Raw genomic sequence first — 23345 nt, 5'->3', positions numbered from 1 at the left:
TTCTTTGCCAGAAAAAGGTTCAGACTTTATGCAGTGAAAACTCTGTAAGACTATCTAGACCCTGCTTCTCTCTTTACCCTCTGATATACCTGATATCTTCTTTCCCTTCATTCATGAATACTTCTGCATCTGCAAAACATCATGAATAATTCATTATCCTTGATTCTTAAGAAAACCAGAACAAGTTGGTGTCTAATCTGAGAAGCAGCAGTCTATAAATGTACTGTTCTCATATCATGCAGACACAAACATAAGTATGTTTCACCTTATCTAACCCATGTGACCCATCTTAAATTTATATTCCTATCAAACAAGAAGAAAGCTGCAGACAAATTGCTTCACTTTATTGATATAGATCACACTTCATACAAGTGGGACACATATAAAAGCAACATTTGGAATATATAATGGTAAGCTAAAATTCTACATTCTTGAGGTTTATGTGCAGTATTTTTTCTACATTTTTGGTATAGGTTTAAAAGAGTTAATCAAAATAACACAGTTGTAGCATTATTTTACTAATGTACAATAATAATGACATTTTATTTTATTTTTTTCAGGTCAGAACATTTCTAAGGTATCCTAAAGAGAAAGGTCTTCAAGAAACACATCAGCAGCTCTTAACAATGACATAAATGTATAACGTTTTGCTGTTGTTGTTTTTTTTTTGTAAAAAATCTCATTAGGTTTCAAGACTGAATAAAACATGTGTGGCAGAGCCATCAAATGTCATGATAAATATAGCCATTTTCCCAAGTCTCAAACACAGTCCCTATAGAGGTCAAGATCCAAAGTGGGTTACTGAAAAATATTGAGTTTTCCTGTGTGAATATAAAATGTCTCCGTTCAGCATTTTTACCTCTGTTTAATCTGTTTGATATGTGCAAGAACTGCAAAAAACTTTTTTTAGTATGTTTGCGAATGATCATGCAAATTTGTTTATGTCTGATACCACTCTGCAAAGTAACTATTAAAACACTGTAAATGTGGATCTGAATTTCATGTCAAAAAAGTTTGACTGTTCCTTTTAATTATTCGTTGAATTATTTAAAAAGCACAAGCGTCCACTGCACAAGCAACACAAAGGGCAAGGAAATGATTATAGGTGATAACTGATGACAATTATGGTCATTTGCCAGGTGCTTCAGTTGCTTTTATAATAATTTGCAAGTCATGGTGTACAGCACGTATGAATTTTAAATATGTAATGCATTTTAAATAATCAAATTGATCAAATTACAACCAAAAGTTAATTCTTAAATAAACATCATGCAAACAGTTTTCCAGAGACAAGTGTGTCAGTTTAAAATATAAAATAATTTTAAAATATAAAATAAAGTGGGCTGAAATGATTGGGCAAACTCATCAGATGTTATTCATTTATTTATTTATTTTTGTTATTCTTATATTCTAACAAGTTGGTTGAACAAAACGTGACCAAATCTAATACTATAGTTATTTTATTTATCAACCCTGCTGTCCAAGAGTTGGGAGTATAACCCCATTTATTTTCTTTGTAGAGATGGTCGATGATTACATTTGCTTATCAAAGTTACACATACAGTAAGTGTGCTTTTGAAAATAAAAAAATTAATTGAGCAGTTCCCTGTGAAAAACTACACTACCCACAATCCTAAGAGATCCGCCAATCAGAGAGGTTACTGTTCCCATGGAAACAGGAAAAGTGCCAAAAGAACTCAGCAGTGAATGCCCACTCCCACAAAGCACTGTGAATGAAGTAACAAAGTCAATACACTCCATTTTCAAACAACTCACTTTATGAATATGATTGATAATTTTGCAATAAACACATGGTATCTTACACTTAAATAGTCAGTAGATCTATACTACAAACATTTCAAATCGGTTAAATTCCAATTGCCCGACTGATTTGCAGTGCATCAATGGAATAAGCAGTTCAATTACAATTTTTATTTAGTTTGTGTTTGTGTGTGTGTGTGTGTGTGTGTGTTTGTGACATATGAGGACACAAATTTGTATAATGACATGGCTTGTGTCCCCATATTCAAAAGGCTTATAAATCATGCAGAATGAGTTTTTTGAGAAAGTAAAAATGCAGTACAGTACGGTTTGTACAGTATAAAAACCATTACGCCTATGGAATGTCCCCACAGTTCACAAAAACACACGTGTGTGTGTGTGTGTGTGTGTGTGCGTGTTTTTGTGAAAAGTCAGGACATAGATTTGTATAATGACAAAGGTATGACATAGGTATTACAAGGTGAAGGTGACTTTTCAGGACATTGGCCCATGTCCCCACTTTTCAAAACGCTTATAAATCATACAGAGTGAGGTTTTTTTGGGGAAAGTTGAAATGCACAGTCTCCTGTAAGGGGTAGGTTTAGGTGTAGGATTGGTGTAGGGCAATACAGTAAGTACAGTATAAAAACCATTACGCCTATGGGATGTCCCCACTTTTCACAAAAACGAACATGTGTGTGTTATTTATATAAATAGTCACATGAAAATGTCAAATTGTTTCTTCTTTCACCTCCAGCAATGTTAGCATTAAATGGTCTAGCCTAATGAATATACTAAGAAAAAATGCCACTAGTGACCTAGAACTGTTCCAGACATGCTGCTTTCATTACTACTTTTAAGTGAAGACACATGGACTCTGAATCCTTTACTCCATTCGGTTTTCTTGCCCCTGTTTACAAAGAGGAAAAATATTTTAATCTTCTTAATCTCCCACAACTTTCCATCCCACACTGCAGTGTATATTATGAAAAAACAACTGGTGGGGCTCACCAAACAGCTCAAGAGATCCAAACACTGACCTTTGCTCCCAGATCCCGGTTCCTTGCTCTCATCTTGTTGACCTGAGACTCAGCCATGTCTGCTCTCTCCTCGGCCTGTTCAAGCTCATGCTGGGCCTTCCTCCACCGCGATAGATGGACATTGGCTTGTTCCTCCTATTAAATATTATATGCAACTACTCACTGAGTTGAGCATTTATAAAGTCAGATGGATGTATTTTGACTTACAGCCTCCTCTGCTTGTCTCTTGTAGGCCTTGACTTTTATCTGAAGTTTATTTACCAGATCCTGAAGTCTGTTAACTGTCTTCTTGTCCTCCTCAGACTACATATAAAAACAATATTGTCACTTATTTATCTACTGGACAACCAGCAGTTCAGATGTCTGCTGCATACCTGGTAGGTAAGCTCCTTCATTTTTCTTTCATATTTACGAGTGCCTTTGATAGCATCAGATCCACGCTTTTGTTCAGCATCTAGCTCATTCTCCAGTTCACGGACCTGGACAACAGGTAACATTGTAGTACAGAAAACATTCGTATGATCCATGTGTTTTTTTTTCCACACACCTACGTACCCTGGACTCCAGTTTCTGGAGTTGTTTCTTCCCACCCTTCAGGGCTAAGTTTTCTGCTTCATCCAAACGATTCTGCAGGTCTTTGATTGTAGCCTCCAGGCTCTTCCTCATTCGCTCCAGGTGTGCACTGGTGTCCTGCTCTTTCTTGAGCTCTTCTGACATCATTGCAGCCTTAGAGGGAAGTAAGAACAGAAATAAGTGAGTGCATTCAGAGTGGAACATTTTTACACCTGAAGCATTTGTTTTGGAACCCGGTGCATTTTCTCCCTTAGTTTGGTTTGTTTAGACATACAGTATATGCTTGCATCTGCACCAAAACAATTGGTCCAAGTCTTGGCCTGATGAAACATACTCTGGAGAAGTTTGGTTGTGTTAAGAAACTGACCCAACAGACCTACGAATGGGAAATGCTTTACATAAAGCTGATTCTGTAGATGAACATTTGTAGTTGAAAACAAAGAGCACCTCTATATCTATTAGCACACTCTCAGAAATAAAGGTACAAAAGCTGTCACTGGGGCGGTACCTTTTCAAAAGGTGCATGTTTGTACCTAAAGGGTCCATTTTGGTACCTTAAAGGTACATATTAGTACATAAAGTGTACATATTTGAACCTAATAGGTACAAAAGTGTACCTTTTGAAAAGTCATCTACTTACATCAGTTATTGCTTTCTTAGCCCTTTCCTCAGCATTCCTTGACTCCTGAGCAGAGTCCTCCACTTCACTCTGGAGCTGGGAAATATCAGCTTCAAGCTTTTTCTTGGTGTGCAGAAGACTAGTGTTCTGAAAAAGTGGAGGTAGATGGTACTTTATAAAAGATTTGTGTATTTTTGTTTCAAAGCTATGATTCTAGACTGGCATTGCTAACCTGGGCGTGCAGGAGTCCCACTCGTTCACTGGCATCTGTCAGCTCCTGCTCAGCGATTTTCCGGCTCCTCTCAGTTTGTTCCACAGAAACTCTCAGTTCTTCAATCTCAGCCTGCATCAGCAAGTTCCTGCGTTCAGACATTGCTAGCTGTTCCTTCATGTCCTCCTGTTCTCTGAGAGAATCGTCAAAGTGAAGCTGAACATCCTGTTGAGACATGGACCAAATCATATTATTCACTGCTCAGCAGTATGTTGTGTTTCTTAACCTATCTTAACCTAAAATGACAAGAATGTAATAGGATGGAATTGGGACATGTTACAGACTTTGGAAAACTTGTGGAACCTGGATAATCTACATGAACTTCATCTCAAAGCTTCATCCACTAACTTCTAAGCCATGGCTCCAATGTCAGTTACTATCAAATTATTTCAAATCAAGTCACCTTGAGTTGTCCTTGAAGGTTTCGTAGCTGTTTCTGGGCTTCTGCAGCCAGGCGATTGGCGTGGCTCAACTGTATCTCCATCTCATTGAGATCCCCTTCCATCTTCTTCTTGACTCTCAGGGCATCATTCCTGCTTCTCACCTCAGCATCCAGAGTGCTTTGCATGGAGTCTGTGACTCTCTGGGTATTTCTCTTCAGCTGTACAATCTCTTCATCCTTTTCGGCCAGCTTTCTTTCCACGTCAGCCTTAAGCTGGTTGAGCTCTAGTTGTACGCGGAGGATCTTAGATTCCTCATGTTCCAGAGATGCCTAAAACATATCATGATCCATTTTTGGAGCATTAACCTCACCTGTATGCAGTCTATGAACTTATTAGATATCTCTTTACCTCTGCCTCCTCTAGTGCACATTGTATCTGAGATTTCTCCGTCTCCATTTGCTTCCTGGCCTTCTCCAGTTCATGGATGCTTTTTCCAGTCTCACCCATCTGCTCAGTGAGATCTGAGATTTCCTCTGTGTATGAGGTATAATATAAATAGATCATGTTTTAGGTATATTTTAGAATACTCTTTGTTGCATCAAACCAGTCAGCAACTTACGCTGCAAATTCTTGTTCTCTCGTTTAAGAGTTTCCAGATGGTCCAAGGTCTCCACATAACAGTTTCTTAATTTAAAGAGCTCAGTGCTCAATGATCGAGACTCTTTCTGAGCACCTTCCAGCTCTGCCTGTGACTCTTCATACTTTTGCTTCCATTCAACCAGAACCTACAAAGTCAGAATAGAGAGACACTTTCCCAAGAATCTCATCTACTTATTATGGTGGCTCTATTTCAGAAGGTCCGAAATTCAATTGTATTGTAAGTAATAATTAAAGATTTTCAGGTAAAAACTGTAAAAGAATGATTCCATGTTTTATTTACCTTATCAAAATTCCTCTGCTTCTTGTCTAAATTCACTGCTGAGCTATTTGCCCTTTCCAAATCTATCATAAGGTCCTCCATCTCACTTTGTAGTCTCTGCTTGGTTTTCTCCAGTGATGCACACTTTGCATTTGCTGCTTCTATTTGCTCCTCTGCTTCTTGGAGGCGCTGAACAAGCTTTTTCCTGCAAAGATTAATGGGACAATGACATATAAAGGTGTCCACAATAAAGAAAAGGGAATTTGCTTTTCAAATCTAGTTTAAACTATACTTGCCAAATTGTTAGGAACATACTCTTTGTACTCAAGTTGGTTTAATGTGGTTTTGAACAGACTTGCAAACCATTGAAAACCAGTTGAAAATGAATGAACTTCGTTTTGCAGCAAAGGTATCAACACAGACTACGAAAAGTCACATAGCAACAACAAGGATAATACAAGTATATTTTAACCTGAATATGTAAAAAAAAATAATAATTAAATATATTTTTAAATAGTATTTGTTACAATATGAATGTATTCATAATTATAATTAAGTTTGGGGAGAATCGTTTTCCAGACTAGTGCCAACATGAACTGATGTGATTAACCCAAGTATGGTGCCTCAGTTGATAGCCTTAGTCATGGAATAGCATTCATATTAAATAATCATCAATAATCACTTACCCTAACCAACCCCTGAAATCAGAGGAAGATGATAATAATGTTTATAAGAATGTAAAATCTGGTTGACAGGAAAGGACTAAAAGAAATTGATATACACAGGAACACGCCCTACTTGGGTTCACCCTATTAACTTGCGAACTCATGCTTGTCTTACTTTGCCTCCTCAAGTTCCTCAGTGCGGTGAATAGCATCAGACTCATATTTGGTTCTCCACTGAGTTACTTCACTGCTGGCTTTAGACATCCCTCGCTGAAGCTCAGCCTTGGCTTCTTGTTCTTCTTCAAACTGCTCCCTCAGGAGATCACAGTCATGACGTGCTGATTGTAAGCCATGGGCTAGAGCATTCCTAGCCTATAAGGATAGATTATGAGAGTTCAAAAGCACATGTTGATTTGCTAGCTCTGATGCCATATTATATTTCATCACCTTTGACTCCTCCTCAAGCTGCCTCTTCAGTTCATCGATTTGCTGAGTGAAGCCCTGTTTGGCCCGTATCAACTGTGAAATGAGACTATCCTTCTCCTCAATTTGTCTAGAATACTCACCTGTTGAACAAACAAAGTCAGACGCTCTGCAACAAATGGCACATAAAATTCATTGTTATCAGTGAAATCACTGCCTACCATTTTCACTTTGGAGATGGGCTTTCTGGGAGCTAAGGTCATTGATTTGACGCATGTTCTCCTCGTTCTTGCTATTCACTTCAGACAGTTGGTCTTCATGATTATGGCACATCTTCTCCAGGTTAACCTGTCATTTACAGATATACTGTTTTAGACAATGCCATTTCCCTGTTAGGTGTCAGGATTGGCAGAATGGTAGAATCTATAAACCTTGGCTTTTGCTATGGCCATCAAGTTGCCTGCTAGATCGTCAATCTCCATCTTGCATTCGCTCTTCTCTTTCTCCAGTTTCTGCTTGATTCGCTGGAGATTGTCGAGTTGTTCTCCGAGCTCTGCCACGCTGTCAGCATGTTTCTTGCGTAGGGTTGCTGCGGTGGCTTCGTGTTGTAGGTTGGCCTCTTCGAGATCACGCCGCAGCTTCTGAAATTCAATCTCTCGTTTCTTGTTCATCTTGACTTGAGCTGCAGTGGTGCCACCGGCTTCTTCCAGCCTCTCGCTGATCTCCTCAAGTTCCCTGAGAGATCAGCTCTCTGCTTATCCACCTTGGCCCGAGCTGCACGCTCAGCCTCTATCTCCTCTTCTAATTCCTCAGTGCGAGCCTTAGACGGGAAAGAAGGTACAATAATGAGCCTTTTCATATCTTCAGCTGGCACTTGTTGAAGAACAAACAAAAAACAGCTTACATGGAGCTCTTTTATCTTCTTGTGAAGCTGGGAACCCATTGATTGCTCATCCTCTATTTTGCTTAACAATTGGCTGTTCTCAAAGTCTTTTCTGGAAGAAGGAATTTAGAAATGGTTAATACGCTTGGTTAATGATACATGTTTTTCAATGCTTATCAGAAACATTACTTTTTGAGTTTCTCTTCCAGTTGTTGCTTGTCATTCTCCAGGTCCATGATGGACTCTTGGGATATTTTCACGTCCCCTTCCAGCTTCCTCTTTGCCCTCTCAAGGTCCATTCGTGTCTTCTTCTCTTGCTCAAGGGAACCTTCAAGCTAATTTGAAGAGTATTAGAGTACAACCCTCAAATGAGCTTCTTATATTTAGCATTTCTGTGATTGCCATACTCACATCATCCACTTGTTGTTCAAGCTTGGTTTTGGCTTTGGTCAGAGTATTGACTTTGTCCTCCTCAGCCTGGAGATCATCAATAACTTGTTGGTGTGCTTCTTGGAGGGCTTTCTTTTCCTTAGTTAGCTTTGCAAGATTTACATCTTGACTAGATAGTTCCTCTGTAAGGTTTTTAACCTGTGAAAATCCATTGTTTGTCCATCAAATCTGACAATGAGATTAAGTTGTGCAAGTATGTATACATTGGGATATTCAAACCTTATTCTCAGTTGCATGCTTTTCCTTCTCCACTTTAGCCAAGGTGAGCTCCAGATCATCAATGTCTTTCTTCAGCTCAGAGCATTCATCCTCTAGTTTCCTTTTCTTTGCCGTCAGCTCTGAATTGATTTCTTCTTCATCGTCCAGTCTTTCAGTCAGCTCTTTCAACTTGGCCTCTAGATGGAGTTTGTTTTTTATCAGCCCTTCACACCTCTCTTCAGCATCAATGATATTATCACTGTCCTAGGAGTACAGTCAAATGAGAGTCTTTAAATTGTCAATAATGTTGCTTTAGATTTGCTTTTTGTTACTTTTTCCTAAAGTGATATCAAGAAAAAGGTTAGGAAATGATTATGAACTTGTAACACCCACAGCTCAATGTTTTAGTAATCATTAGGCCATTGCTCCAACAAATATAAATATTAAAGACACATTGCAGAAAAGGAGTTAAGAAGAATAATCACTAACAGCTTGGACTTGTAAGAGCAGATCATTCTTCTCCTGTATCAAAGAGACCATTTTCTCCTCCAGCTCTTTGCGTTTGGCCTCGGCTTTAGCAAGCTCCTCTTTGCACCTCAGAAAGTCTTCCTTCATGGTGGCCATCTCCTTCTCTGTTTCAGCACTCTTCAAGAGAGGCTTTATCTTATAAAACAGCTTCATCCATGGCCAGTGTTTTACATTCATAAATGCACGGAGGTTGTATTGCAAAGTGTAAATTGCATCTCTGGAAAAATCATCAGGTTTATTATAGCTAACTAAAATTAAAACATTTTTATTAAATATAAACAAACTATTTAAAGCTAGTTACCAGTGTAACATTTCTCATTTTGATTTAGTTTAAATTAATGTATAAAAATAACTAAAACTAATAAAAAAGCTGTAAGCATTTTTTTAAAAACAATAACTAATAAAAATGATAAACACACAGCAAACCAAAAATTTAACTAAAATTAAAAAGAAAATGGAAAATACAAAAAATAAAAACCAATTCAAAATATAAAAAGATCTCATTGACACTTATGTACATCTGGAAGATGTATAATAGTATATTGGCAACTAATCTGAGACATTTGAGATTCCTAAAAACTTACTTTTGAGCATACATCTTCTCAAACTCTTTCCTCATGAGATATCCTCGGCATAAGGACTGAATGTGGGATACCAGTGATGCCAATTTTTCATCTCGCATTTCCTCTAATGTCCCCAATAGGCCAGCTTTGAAAAACACCTGTTAGATGAATTAAGTGTCAGTATGTAATAGTTTAGGAATGTTTATAATAACATTTTCAAAATTGATAACAGATTGAGGCCATTAAGAAGACAAATTCGTGTGACCTTTGTGTGGCCAAATTTATACTGTGTGTGATCGATATCAATTGATGCCAAAAGCTTCTCAGAAGCCTTCTTTCCATCGATGAACTGTCCTTCAGGGATCGCACTGGCATTAAGGATTCTGTACCTGTGTCCACAAGATTATAGATGTTAGATCATAAATCTTGGGAAACATATGGGAAAGTGCATAGTAAGTGGTCATTATTGTAAAATGCGATACAGTGTAGAGTGAATTAAATACCAAATAAATGGACATTAAATACTGATCTGAATTTGAAATTAGTATTATGAGAGGTGAAAGAGCTATATGGAAAATCAGTTGGCTGAGACATCGGTCAGTTATACAAGTTAATAGTTACTATGCAAATGTATATTTGACCACAGAATATATTCCACAGAGCCATGTGGTAATAATAATATAAAAGCAAATGCGCTGATTATTCTCATTAAATTACCTCTGCTTGAAGTCAGCATAAAGGATCCTACTTGGAAAACCTTTCCTACAAATCCTGATGCCTTCCAGTACGCCATTACAGCGTAACTGGTGGATAACCAAATGGTTGTCCATTATCCCTGTATGAGTCAATGATTCAAAATTTTGTACTGACAAACAAATCATGTCATATAATATTCTTTTTTAACATTTCAGTCAAATACAGTGCTGAATTCAATCTTATTCATGTACCTGGTGTTTTCACCTCATTGGGGATCAGGCAGCGTACAAAGTGAGGATGTGTGCTTCGCAAGTTGGTCATTAGCTTGCCCAGGTTTTCCTGTGAAAAGTGAAATAATCCATGTCATTTCAAATACTAACAAGCAGACAGGAAGAATAAAATCTCTCGGTGTTCATACTCTGAAAACAGCTGAGACCGTCTGGAAAGAGCCTCCTTTCTTCTTGGCTGCTTTTTTGCCCCCTGCTCCTCCATTATTGGCCTCTTTGGAACAAAAAGTGATAGATTAATGGTTAAATCATTTCAGTTTTACCTCTAATGTTTCAGAATGATTTACCTGCTTCAACAGAGGCAAAGGAGGCATACAGGTGAGCCAGCAGCTTGACTGATGACTTCTGGTACAACTGAACAACAGACTCATTTAACGGGTCCTTGTTTTTGTCCAGCCAGCCGGAGATGTTGTAGTCGACGGTGCCAGCATAGTGCACTAAGGAGAAGTGAGCTTCAGCCTTGCCTTTGGTTGGCTTGGGCTTTTGGAAAGCATTGTTCTTGCCCAAATGCTGGTCATGCAGCTTGTTCTTGAAGGAGGCGTCAGTTGCCTTTGGAAACATGCACTCCTCTTCAAGGATGGAAAAGATTCCCATTGGCTGCCAGACAAAACGATTAAGTCATAAGTGTACACTGGGAAATCAGATTTGGTACATGTTATTCACTACTTTCAAGAAGTGCAATGTTTCGACCTGATGGAATCTTGAGAAGATAAAACTCTGTGCTTTTTATATAATCTGGGCCATTATAATCAGATTTCCATATCACAAATTAAACTTCAAGACTTTTTACAAGTGTGTTAAGAAATGCAGTCATGAATGTGTGCTCTCTTTAAGTACACTTACCTGGCTTTTTATTTCTTTTAAATTATCTGCAAGTAATCTCTTTTAAAACAGAATTTTAAGATTTGAAGTAGGCTACACATTAAAATTATTATTATTATTATTATTATTTTGCACACTTCTTTTTTTTCCCCCAGTGGTGAACTTTATACTGGCCTCTATCAGCATGAATGCAGCATGACAAAAAAAACAGTTTTTCTAACGATTTTACTGTGGAAGTCATTGGCTATCATCAACTGTTTGGTTACCAGCATTCTTCAAAATTTCTTCTTTTGTGTTCAGAAGAAAAACAAATCATGCATGCTTAGAACAAGTGTTTGATTGAACAAATTTAGATTTTTGGGTGAACTAACACTGTAAGTCTTGTAAAGTAAACAATTTGAATTCTAAATATTATATTTGAAACAATTAAACTGCATTTTGTTTATGTTTATGTAACCATTTGAGTTGAAGAATGCAAACCTCAACAAATATGTCCTGAAAAAATATGTATTTAGTTTCAAATCTGAAGTAATTTTCACACTCAGATTAAAGTAAGTAGTATTTGTTTGGTGATGTGATGAGGGGGACCACAATTTTGTAGAATAAAACACCTTTATATAGGCTATTGGTGTGACTGAGTGCTGATACGGGGAGAATAAACATAATTTGAGAAACACATTTGTGAGTACTATTCATTTCCAGAGATGGCCTACCTTCTCAATAAGCTCAATACAGGCGGCCAGATCCATTCCAAAGTCTATAAACTCCCAGTCTATTCCCTCCTTCTTGTACTCTTCTTGTTCAAGCACAAACATGTGATGGTTGAAGAACTGTTGCAGTTTTTCATTGGTGAAGTTGATGCACAGCTGCTCCAGGCTATTGAACTAATTCAGAACAATCAAACTATGAATCATTGTGCCATCCACTTGAGCTGTTAACAAATTAACTTTCATGAGTCAAGACGCATTAAAGATTTCTTATTTAATTTTCATATTCAAAGCTTCCCACAGCTGTGACAGCCTGACACATTAATTATCAAATACGTGTGGCTCACATCAAAGATTTCAAATCCAGCAATGTCAAGTACTCCAATGAAGAAAGCGCGAGGCTGCTTGGTGTCTAACATCTGGTTGATTCGGACAACCATCCACAAGAACATCTTCTCGTAGACGGACTTCGCTAAGGCCATCACAGAATTCATGACCTGTGGGGTTAATAGATATAGTACAGTGTTGATTAGATCATGTAAAAACATGCCACTGAAGCAGAGACGCAAGAATATGAAGCACACACCTGTTGAACGGTCTGCCCCTTAGTGACATACTCATTCCCAACTTTCACTCTGGGATAACAAAGAGCTTTCAACAAGTCTGCAGAGTTCAGTCCCATCAGGTAAGCGACTTTATCAGCCACTGCAACAGCCACAACACAGAAATATACTTACATACTTCACAGAAATGTGTCACCTTTTTAATGAAAGACGTCGAAGGCTTGGTGGATTTTATGAGTGTAGCTTTGTAAGTACAGAACTGGGAATAACAAACCAGTATTTCTTGCATCATTGACATCAACCTGCCGCTATGAATCTTCACATGCCATATTTGTACAGTATATAAGTGAACAATGGCTTCAATTGTAGCCTGAAATGAAATTGAAATCTATCTTAAAATCTGTTTTCTCATTGCATGATATTGATCTTTTTGTGTACCAAATTCTGGCCACATAATTTAATCAAAATGTCACTTGATAAATGACAAATGATGTTTCTCTCAGATGTGCATCACATTACGGAAAGAAAAGATCTGTTGCTAGAATTATGTGGCTTCAGAAGCTGTATAGCCAACTAGAAGACATGTATGTCTGGACAACTTTTATGATATTTTCTAATCATTTTTGCAGCTTGACAGCATCTGTCCACTATTATGTTCATTGAAGAGCAGCATGAACATTCTGTTAAATATCTTCTTTCGTGTTCCACAGAGAAAAGAAAAGTAATAGCGGGTTTGGAATGAAGTGTGAGTAAATCATTACAGTATTTACATTTTTGGTGAACTAATGGTTCTAGTCAGCTAAATGATAAATTAGCATTAGAATATTTTAGTCTGGCAGATTAAGAATGCAAAAATGATCATAGATAGGCCTTATAAAAAATAAATGATGTTTAGATTTGTTAGATTACCTTCAGTGCCGTCAGGTTCAGCCTGTTCTTCACGCTGCTTCTGTTTAAACTTCATGTTCCCATAATGCATCACTGCACCTGTCATCTTATAGATGCTGCCTTTCTCGTCAGCGGTGAAGCCCAGGATGTCAATGGCCGACTGGAAAATTTTTGAGAATCAGATTGAAGGAAATTACTAGGGCTGCCCGATTTTGATAAAAAATAAATAAATAAATCAATCTAATTGTGATTTTTAATAATAAAAAATGCAGTTGTGATTTTTTTTGAAGCTTCATCTCCTCTGGGCTTTTTAGTAGGGCTGCATTTTGTGATTATATATCAGTGTGACTATTATAATTATAATTATGTTTATTAATAATAATAAAAATATTAAACAATGCAATAAATATTATTATTGTAACATATTGTAATTATTTTTATTATAGTTAATATAAACCATGAAAACATTTTTGTTACTTAAAAATAAAATAAAACTTAATAAATAGTTAACTGAAATAAAACAAAATAATAAAATAAATAAATATTATTATATTGACATATATAAGCGCTACTCATTACAAGTATAAGAAGGTTTGCACATTTTATGCAAACTCAGAACAGACGCAGAGATGAGTTTGTGTGGAGCAGCATTTACTGTGAAATGAGCCGCTCTGAGATACTGAAAACACTGGATCATGAATTGCTCACTTGTAATTGAACACAGTGCTTCATTATATATACAGTACTTGCATATGCAGTATTAACTTATTTGACAATTGCACTAAGCCATAATGTGATTTAGGTTTAATTCTAATTGCTCATGCAGCCCTAGAAATTAGTAGTAAAACAAAGATTTTATATGTAGTTTCTGAGTGCTTCTTACATCTGTGGCATCCAATTCCTCCTTATCATTAATGCTGGCCACTGAGATCTGGCCTTGACTGATCGTGGGGAAATCATAGGGATTGGTTGTGATAAGGAGCATATCTGAGGAGAAAGAAGAAAACAGATCAATTGTGAAAAAGAACTTAAAGATGATTGGCCATCATGTGGCATTATGTGTGACATTCTCACCTATCAGCTGTGGCTTATGGCCTGTGGTGACCTGATAGAAGATATGGTAACTCCTCTCATCCGCCAGCTGAAATGTCACCCTGGACTTCTCCAGCAAATCTTGAAGGACAAAAACATAGTTACCATGTGGAAAGTGGTTATCATTTTGATGATGTGCAAAAAGGCTTACATGTTTCAATATCAGCGGAGGCGAGTTTCCCAGTCGTTCCAAAGTGGATTCGTATGAATTTACCCTGTTGGAATTTGCAACTTAGGATAAACAAATGCTGATTAACTTCTTAAAAGTAAGACAACACAACTGCTGAACTCACAAAGCGTGAGGAGTTGTCATTCCTCACGGTTTTGGCATTCCCAAAAGCTTCAAGCAGAGGGTTGGCTGAAATGATTTGATCTTCCAGCGTCCCCTATGGGGGAAGATTTCAGTCAAATATGATTGATTTTAAAAATCAAGCCTGCTGCTCGTACACCATGATCTTTTCCCTCACCTGCATTTTTCCTTGCACGGCCTCTTTCTTCTTGTCTCCAGACACTGCGATTGTCGCAAAGTACTGAATGACACGTTTGGTGTTCACAGTCTTTCCTGCACCAGATTCTCCGCTGGAAATGACACAGTTACACGGTTACGCAGCTGGAGCTTCACAGCTCATCATCTATCATTTGAGAGTGTAGAGTTATAGCACAGTCAAGGCCATTGATCATGACTTACGTAATCAGGACAGACTGATTCTCACGGCCTACAAATAAAACAGGAGAAATAATAGGAATCTCTTGCATTTCTTGTTTAGAATGCATTGGTAAATAAACTGTTGTCTTTGCCGAATGCCAGAATAAAAAATAAATAAATAAAATTTTCTAAAATCGAGCTGTTTGATTTGTGCACCCTTGCGTATTCAATAAACAGTTTATCATTTATAATATTTGTATGCCTTGTACATAAAGGTTAGGATCATGTTTTTCCAGTAGTATTACAGCACACCATGAGTGTACATTAGCACCATTTGTTGTTTGCTTTTGGGATCCCATAGAACATTTTGGCCTGGAAACAGCTGACGGTAGTCATTGACTTCCATACTATAGAAGTCAATGGCTACCGTCAACTTTTTGGTTACCAACATCCTTCAAGATATCTTATTTTGTGCTCAAGAAATCTAAGTTTGGAGGGGATCACGTGACCCTTCGACGGCGATGCAAGCTTAGTCTTTCGCTCTGCTCACTTTGCCACATATTGTAAGATCCTGTCAGTAAAATTTGAACCACTCTGCATTGGACCCATCATGAGTGCTAAGGCAGACAAAGGGGATCGGAAAAGAGAGATTGAGCAATCGCCAATGAAGAAAAAATTCAGAGATTCCGCCATCTCCAGAGAAGACCTCGACGATGCTATCGCTAGCCGTATTGAACTAGCATTTAAACAACAGCAAAACACTTTGAATTCGGTTGTGAATTCGGCAGTAAGAGATGCGATGGACTCTGTACTGATTCCAGCATTGCGCGAACTGCGTGAGGACATACAAGCGACCAACAAGTCTGTTAAAGAGCTAAGAGAGGAGTTTGAGGCCATAACTACCGCGGCGAAGCAGACACGTGACCGCGTTGACTCTGTGCAAGCAGATGCACGTGAGGATAGGAGGGCAGTCACGGACGTAAGAAATCAGCTGGAGCGACTCACCGAGAAGATGACGGATATGGAGGACAGGTGCAGGAGGAACAACGTACGACTGGTGGGGCTGCCAGAGGGGGCTGAGGGATCCGACGCGGCTGGTTTCCTCAGAGTTCATCTTCCCAAGTGGATTCCTTCCTTGAGGGGCCGTGACATTGAGATTGACCGGGCGCACCGCGTGTATGACGGAGGGAGAGGCTCCGATCGGCCGCGCACTCTTATCTTCCGTGTACTGAGATGGCATGACAGATCAGATATCCTGAAGGGTGCTCGGCAGGCCTATCCGGTGAAATGCGCACAGAACAATGTTACACTACTATTTTTTCCCGACTTTAGTCCAGCTACAGCGATCAGGAGAAAGGCATTTGGTCCGGTTTTGAAGAAGATGACAGCGCTTGGCCTCCAGCCCTTCCTCATCTATCCGGCGGTGGTTAAACTACGGCACAAAGGGGAACAGAAAAGCTTCGATTCCCCTCAGAAAGCGGAGGATTTTATCAGCTCCCTGTCTCAGCAGAAGACATATGCCGCGGCTCTGCGGGGCGGCGACGGGGGAACAGCGGCCGCTGTCTCTCCGGTCCAGCGAGAGGAACTTTATGGCCGGGATGGACATGGTTCTAGCTGCCCAGTAGGGGATGATGGTAGGATGGACATGGACGCTTGCTAAGTCTATTTTTTGCTTTTTCTTCTCTCCTCTCTACTACTGAGATATTGTCCCTATATATCCGGTACAACGATCTCGTTGCTGGTAAGACTGACACTCCTTTTTTTTTTCTCTCTCTCTCTCTCTCTCTTTTTGGAGGGGACTAATTGAGAGTAGGTTTAATTAAAAATATTTTTTGGCTGTGTGGGCCTTTCGGGAGACATGTCTTGCGTTGGAGTGGATCGGTCACGAACCATCACTATTTTTGTTGCTCAGTCAGACCTATGTTCTCGGTAATGTGCGGTCTGAGTTGTTCCTCGTTTATAGTTGTTGGTTGTTCAGGTTTTTATGTTGTTTGTATTTTTTACAACAGACATTTATACTGTTATTTATTTTACCTTATTTCTAAAGGGATTTTTCATCTAGGAGGTTTGGTATCTAAAATGCACGTCAGCGTTTACATGCTATTTACAGAATGGAAGTGCTTTTGTTTTTTTTCATTTATTGAATACAATTTAGGGATTGTGAATATTCAATGCATACTCTAAATATTTTATCACTGAATGTGAATGGTTTAAATTCCGCTGTTAAACGAACCCGTGTGTTAGAATATTTACACTGTAAGTCTATTTCCTGTGCCCTAATTCAAGAGACGCATTTAAAACAAGCTGATGTGGCACGTTTTCAGAATAAATATTATAAATTAGTGGCTTTTTCCTGCGCTCAAAATAAAACTAAGGGGGTGCTTATCCTTGTTAATCGAAAGTTAAATTTAACAATTGAACACCTTGGTAGTGATGAGAAGGGTAGATTTGTGTTTATCCGATGCAAAATATATAATAATAGGTTAGCATTGGTCTCTGTTTACGGTCCGAATGAGACAGACAGTGCGTTCCTTACACAGATTTCCAAAACATTACTTGAGCAGACTGACTGCCCATTAGTTGTGGGTGGGGATTTTAATGCTGTCATAAATCCTGCTTTAGATAAATCTCAATTTGATACAACAGCCAATCCATCTTCTAAATTACTGAATAAATTTATCACGGAGCTCAACTTAATCGATCTTTGGAGAATTCAGAATACTAAAGCTAAGGACTTCACTTTTTTTTCTAATAGACATAAGACTTTCTCTAGGATAGACTACATATTTCTCAGCCCATCTTTAATTTCGTCAATTCGTCCATCTCTATATTACCAATTTTATTATCTGATCATTCTGCTGTGTTGTGCAGTGTTCCTCTTTCCGATGTTAAAGCCAAAGCCCTAGATGGCGCTTTAACATATCATTATTAAGTAATCAGACTTTCATTACTTCATTAAAAGAATATATTAAGGAATTTCTTGAAATCAATATGCCCTCTGATGTGGATCCTCAAATAATGTGGGAATCGACTAAATGTGCCATACGAGGATTCTGTATATCTTTTCTTCTACTCTTGCCAAAGCGAAAACTTACCAATTTACACAATTAGAAAATAAAATACAATCATTGCAAAACCTACAAAAACAACATTTTACTGAGCAACAGGCTACACAGTTGTCCTCTTTAAAAGAAGAATATGATTTACTTTCACACTCAAAGGCGGAATTTATTTTACATAGGACTAGGCAAAAATATTATTTTGAATCAGAGAGACCTAGTCATTTATTGGCCCTTAGGTTGAAAGAATGCGAGTCTAAGGCATATATTAGCGCAATAAAATCATCGGATGATCATGTCACCATGAATCCTGCGGCAATTAATGACATATTTAAAGGTTTTACATGAATCTGTATAAAGCGAAACAGATTTTGATGAACCAATTTGTAAGCAGTATTTAGATAAATTGGAACTGCCTCGGATCTCACAGATGGATAAAGAATCTTTGGAGGCCCCATTAAGTTTGGAGGAGCTTCACGTCTCTCTAAAAGCCTTCAAAAGGGCAAATCGCCAGGTCTAGATGGTCTCCCCGAATTATATTTAGAAATTTGGGATTTGGTAGGGACACTTATGCTTAATTCATTTAATTTTGCGATTGAACATGGGGTTTTCATAGAGATCAAAAACATCACTGATTTCATTACTTCTTAAAAAGGAAAGACCCATTAGATTGTTCCAGCTACAGACCGATTTCGCTTATCCCATGTGATCTTAAAATCTATGCTAAAGTTTTTGCTTTTCGTATGGAGAAGGTAATTCATAGTCTGATCAAGGAGGACCAAACTGGTTTCATCAAGGCGCAATGCATCTGACAATATCGTCGACTCCTTCATATTCTGGACTTTGCAGACTCCCACCCGACCCCTTGTGCGGTCTTTTCACTTGATGCAGAAAAAGCCTTTGACAGGCTAGAGTGGAATTATATGTGGGCAGTTCTGCAATGTTTCGGCTTCGGCGAACACTTCATTTCTATGATTAAGACATTATACCACTCACCTGCAGCATCAGTCATAACTGGTAATATTATTTCCCCCCCGTTCCCTTTGCAGCGGGGAACAAGGCAGGATGTCCGCTTTCACCCTTATTGTTTTGTCTATCTCTTGAACCCTTAGCACAAGCCATCAGGAAATCTGAAGTATCGATTAAGATTCATGATCATAATCATAGTATTTCGTTATACGCTGATGATATTATTCTATATTTAGACCACTTTGATGTTTCAGTCTCTAGTGTAATTAAGGAATTTGATAATTTTAGTAGCTTATCAGGATATAAAATAAATTGGAGCAAATCTGCTTTAATGCCAATTAACAATGTTAAAGTCAATTCTTCTATTCCCTCATTTATCCCTATTAAGGAATCTTTCATCTATTTGGGCATTACCATATATAAAAACATTCATAAGATTGCCAGAGACAATTTTAATAATATCTTAGTTAAAGTCAAAAATGACATTCAAAGATGGAAGAATCTTAAAGTCTCTCTTCAAGGAAGAATTTCCACTGTTAAGATGAATTTGTTACCTCGATTTAATTTTTTTTTCTCTATGCTACCACTTTCTCCCCCTCCAGGTTATTTTAAGGAGATTAACTCCATAATTTCTAAATTTATCTGGAATGATAAATGCCCCAGAATTAAACTTACCACATTACAACATCCTAATAGCGCAGGAGGACTGGCTGTACCAAATTTTGAACTGTATTATTGGTCGTTCCAGCTTAAGGCTCTTCATAATTGGGTTGATCCTCAATCTACAGTTTCTTGGAGCGTGATTGAAGCTGACAAGGTTAAACCAAATAGACTCCAAGATATGTTATTTACTGGCACAGGAAAAAAAGGGGATAAATATAAATTTGGTCCGGTTGTGGCCAACTCTATTAAAATCTGGAAAACGGTGGAACGTCGGATAGGAGGAACCTTCAAATTTTGTAATAGTACACCTTTATGGCACAATTTTAATTTTGTATGCGGAAATCGTCCATTTGTCCAACCCTCTTGGTCCTCTTTAGGTGTAAACACATGCGGTGATATATATGATAACCAGGGCCTATGTTCATTTCAGACATTAAGAACCAAATTTTGTCTACCAGCATCCGCATATTTTGTCTTTCTTCAGTTACGTTCTGCTCTCAAAGCGTATGGAGTTCCTTGGGCATCTCCCATCTCCTCTCATCCTATGCAAGATTGGATTGCACCATCTGTTGGTCGGCCGTCTGTTTCTTTAATATATAGTAAGATTATTGATTGCGTTACAAAACCTCTTTCTATTCAAACTATTTGGAATAGGGAATTATCTGACCTTAATTTATCTGTCGACTGGGAGAGAGTGTGGTCTAATCTGTTTAACATCTAAAAATCTGGCTCATCGTCTTATTCACTTCAAAGTCATTCATAGAGCATACATAACTCCTTACAAAAGATTTAAAATGAAACTACAACCGAATCTCAACTGCCATATATGTAATACTACATCATCAGGTACTTTTCTGCATATGTTTTGGGAGTGTCCTGTCGTCATCAGTCTATGGACACATGTAAACCTGGTTTTATCATCCTTATTGCAAATGGATTGGTCTGTTAATCCAAGTTTGTGTCTTCTTAATGATGATTCTGATCTCTGTATAACCTCAATGCAAAAGAGAATGATGTTTGCTGGTTTTACAGCTGCGAAGAAGACAATAATACAAAACTGGTTTACACCGCACATGTGTGGAAAAACATATTGGATCCGTAGTCTCCTGCACATAGTGGCTTGTGAATGTACAACAGCACGAATCAATGGGGCCAAGCCTTCTACCATCGATGCTTGGCAGTGCTTTCTTTTTGATATACGTGACTGTATAAAGGAGTGACTTTTGTGTTTCTCTTGCCTTTCCCTCTTTCCCTCCCTTTGATTGGACTTTGAGATATTGAGTATGTGTTTTTTATTTTTATTTTTACTTATTTTTTTTATTTTTTTTTTTTTTTTTTTGGATGTTATGTATAAAAAATAAATAAAAATGTTGATAACAAAAAAAAAAAAGAAATCTAAGTTTGAATGACATGAAGGTGAGTAAATGATGAAAAAATTGTAATTTTGAACTGTACCTTTAACAACTGGAAACAGTAAAACTATTCGTGCTACAGACCAGTGTGTTTACGATTACTATTTTAAATGAAAATGAATTTGATCAATTCCAATTTGCATTATTAAGCAGGATAACAGACTGTTTTTGGACAGCTAAAGTAAATGGCTGACACCTGAAGCCTCATACATTCACATTAAAAAAATACCCAGGCCAATACCTGGAAACAACTTGCATTTTAGCACTTCCAGTTCCAATATCCTGAAGTCTTGAAAAAGGTAGTTGCTAACAAGTTGGTAAATGGGACTACAGAGGTTGTAACCACTCAACCACTCAACTACTGATTAGTACACTTTCCCAGTCCGACTGAGTTTATAATCATGCTCTCAACTCAACTTTCAGGTAAAATGTTCTTTTAAATAAATACTAAAGGAGTTGTCAGAAGCTCAATGATGGTGACATTAAAGTCATGTGACTGTGGTTTAGTTCCTTTATAGCCTATTGTACCTAGGCCTCAAAATTCATAAAAGTTGTGTTTATTTGTGAAGATTAATCATATACTTTTGTTGGTCACAGAGCTCATTTTCTGAAATAATCCAAAAGAAAAAATCCTATTTGGTTTTTGTCGAGGGAACCAGAGTGATGCAATCTTCTGGGTTGGTCTGCAAAAATATGACATCATTGTACCATTTTATAACATGCGAATGATTTGCATCAAGCAGACCAGAATATCACCCAATCAGAATGGTGTTTACATTTACTCACATCAAGAACCTTCTGTAGACAGACAACAGGCTGGCTTCTATTTTCCTCATGCAACATTTAAATGAAAGATTTAAATCTTACAAACTGAGCATCGTAACCACTTGTTGAGCGCATGAACATAATGCCATAAATTAGTCCCAGCTTAAAGCGCCAATGAAATGTAAATTTGTTGTGCAGACAGCTTCATTTATTGTCAATGCAAGTTTTCACGACAATGTAAAACTAAAAGTCATCATAAAAAACAGCTTATAAAGCTTTTCCTTGATTAAAAATGTGTCCCTAATGTTGTTCTGATAGTGAATTAGACCCACCTGTAAGCATATTCTGATATGCATTGTCAGACACAGAGAAGATGTGAGGTGGCGCCTCCATGCGCTTTTTGCCCCTGTAAGCCACCACCACCTCTGAGTTATACACCGGCAGCCACTTGTAAGGATTCACAGTAACACAGAAGAGCCCAGAGTAGGTCTGCAGAGACAAATCACAGAGATTCTTTAAAATGATATTAAGTGCTCCAATCTGCCAATTTTTCAGAACTGAGGCATTCCTTACATAAATCATCCATGCCGCGTAACGATCTTTGAGGTTAAACAGCACCGAGGGCTCGTTGAGGTGGGTCATCATGACCATGTCCTCAATTTTATCATACTTGGGTGGATTCATTGGGTGACATTCCTCATCCTTCACTGTCACAGTCTGCGGGGAAAATGTCATGTCACTGTATTCTGGAGCAGTCACCACAATTTCACTACAATTTCTTTGTATTTTAAGTGAATGTTTAAAGACTGTTCAATCTAAACCGATTTCTTGGCGTCTCACCTCCCCAGCCTCAGTCTGGACTGTAGCCTTGCCTCCTTCCCTATTTTGAATGATGCCTTTAATGTACAGCTCTTTGGCATCAGGAACAAAACAGGCTGTCTTGGCATCAAACGGACGATTCTGAGCTTCAATTCGCTCCTTCTCGGGTTTGCGGAGATAGATTGCAGCTGGCCCATATTGAGCCATTTCTGCATCGCTGCTCATGATGTCCCAAAACTGGAAAACAACAATGACCATGTGAAAATATAATGCAACCATAAGAGAAAGAACAGAAACATAAAAGGAAAAATTGGACTATACCTTTAATAGTTCTCCTCAGTAGTACAATATTGATTACACTGAAAATGAAACATATTATATGTATTTTATGTGAAAAGTGCACATTAAATGTGTACTGAAAAAGTGATCTTACCGCAGGTGACCACACACTGACAGACTGTCTCCTTAACACAGCAAGAAATGCCCTTTTATTAAGATGTGCTAGAGCAGCAGAAATCACACTCTATATTTGGACATGCAATTCTATTCAAACCTTAATCATGTCACACTATCTTTATCTTTCTATAGCCTCGGAAATTCAAAGGCTAACTGAATGTGTCACCAGGATCAGGTAACAATGTTCAAAGATCTGGATTTAAATGTGCATGCCTGCATTTCCTT

The 23345-nt window shown here is 37.9% G+C and overlaps 1 pseudogene; it reads right to left on the bottom strand.

Annotated features, from left to right (window-relative positions):
- Positions 1 to 327: 327 nt before the first annotated feature.
- Positions 328 to 22874, bottom strand: LOC131537675 (myosin heavy chain, fast skeletal muscle-like; annotated as a pseudogene).
- Between the last annotated feature and the right edge of the window lie 471 nt (positions 22875 to 23345).

Source organism: Onychostoma macrolepis, chromosome 03, assembly GCF_012432095.1.
Source record: "Onychostoma macrolepis isolate SWU-2019 chromosome 03, ASM1243209v1, whole genome shotgun sequence".
In the NCBI taxonomy this organism is placed as follows: domain Eukaryota; kingdom Metazoa; phylum Chordata; class Actinopteri; order Cypriniformes; family Cyprinidae; genus Onychostoma; species Onychostoma macrolepis.
Note: the sequence above shows the minus strand (reverse complement) of the source record. Positions and strands in the feature narration are given on the sequence as shown.